This window comes from Trichechus manatus, unplaced genomic scaffold, assembly GCF_000243295.1.
Source record: "Trichechus manatus latirostris isolate Lorelei unplaced genomic scaffold, TriManLat1.0 scaffold00122, whole genome shotgun sequence".
In the NCBI taxonomy this organism is placed as follows: domain Eukaryota; kingdom Metazoa; phylum Chordata; class Mammalia; order Sirenia; family Trichechidae; genus Trichechus; species Trichechus manatus.
Window position 1 is genome coordinate 1,953,452 of NW_004444058.1, and position 1,786 is coordinate 1,955,237.

At 46.6% G+C, this 1,786-nt stretch overlaps 1 non-coding gene across 1 annotated transcript; it reads left to right on the forward strand.

Moving 5' to 3' along the window:
- The first annotated feature begins 1,379 nt into the window (after positions 1 to 1,379).
- On the forward strand, positions 1,380 to 1,486 carry LOC111822052 (U6 spliceosomal RNA). The gene has a single exon (XR_002825330.1). It is a non-coding gene; the product is annotated as a U6 spliceosomal RNA (small nuclear RNA).
- The last annotated feature ends 300 nt before the right edge of the window (positions 1,487 to 1,786 follow it).

Sequence of the window (1,786 nt, forward strand, 5' to 3'; positions counted from 1 at the left end):
AACGCAAGTCAGAAAACAATGGAAGAACATCTTTAAAGTGCTGAAAGAAAAATCTAACTTAGATTTCTATACGTTTTTCAAGCTTGGAAGCAGATTAAAGACTGAGGAATTACATTTTAAAATTTTCAAAAAGCTAAGATAATTCATTGCCAACAGATCTGCATTACAAGAAATGTAAACGGATATTTATGCTGTAAATGAACCATTGGAACACACAACTACATGGCTGAACCGCACAGACAGTTATGCTGTGTCATAATGTATGATTCCATTTACATGAAATTCTGGAACAGATAGATGTAATCTAGAAAGAGAGAATACAGATTGGGGTCCCCTGAGACCAAGGGTGGTGATTGACTGGGAAGGGGCTCCAGGGTCCCTTTAAGAATGATGATGAAAATGTTCTATATAAAGATGAAGGTGGTGGTGGTTACACAAGTGTAAACATTTGTCAAAACTCGACAGACTGCACACTCAAAATGGGTGTACTTTGTTGTAGTAGTTGAGTCATACCTCAAAGGAGTTGACTTTCTAAATGTGGGAACTGGCAATAAATTACTTCTTTGCTTGGGTCATCCTGCACTCGATAGACACGGACATATGGCTACAGGGGTTGCTGTGTGTGATAGGTCACTGGGAGAAGCAAGACCCCACTGTGGGCCTTGCCCCAGCCCTGAGCAACAGGAAGCCCGGACCGTCCCCGAAAAAGGCCCTGGCATGTGCCCAGCTCCCCAAGGACAGGGTGGCACCAATCCCGTGCCCTGCCAAGGCTTCCCCAGCACCATCTCCTTCCTGTGCCCACTCCTCCACAGGGTCCCATGTCACTCTGCTCCACCCTGAGCCTAGCCTCAGCAAGCCCCACCCCCCTCCAGCAGCCACTCCCGCACGGCCCTGCCTGCATCCACTTTCCTCAAGCCAGTGCGACCCCCAGCGGCACACTTTTGGTCCATCTGTGCCTCCTTCCCTTGTCTGTGTCCCCAGCAGAATGCAAGCTCACCAAGGACGAGAACCTTTCTCCCCTCTCACACCCGTGTCCCCCATCCTTGGCCCAGTTCGGGAACTCAGCAAACATCATGGAAAACGTGAGGATGAGATAGCAGCCCCCACAGCTGGAGAGGGCCCAGCTCTCAGAGCTAGACCTTGGTGACACCCTGTTGAACATGAACAAGTTCATAGACCATCCACAGCAACAAAGCCACTCATCCACAAAAACAAGATTGTTCCGTGGTCACATCTGAACTCAGATCACAAACACGATCCAGGCGCCAAAGATGACAGACACCCCTCCCCAGCTTATATCCATGATGGCTGCTTCTTTACCCATCACAGTTTCGCCCTGGCCTAGTCTTCCCAGCTGCTAATAAGATTTAAGACACTCAGCGCTCACTTCGACAGCACATATACTAAAATTGGAATGATACAGAGAAGATTAGCATGGCCCCTTTGCAAGGATGACATGTAAATTCATGAAGCCTTCCATATTTCTCCTATAAAACAAAAACACACATGAGGAACGTGTTTCCTAGTTCAATCAAACGTACGAGACCAAATGGGCAGCTCCTGTCCAAGAGCAAGACAAGAAGGCAGGAAGGAACAGGAACTGGTTGAATGGACACAGGGAATCCGGGATGGAAAGGAGGAGCATGCTGGCACATTGTGGGGATTGCAACCAATGTCACAAAACAATATGTACATAAATTTTTGAATGAGAGATTAACCTGAGCTGTAAACTTTCACCTAAAGTACAATAAAATTAAAATTAAAAAAATTAAAATCAAGACACCCA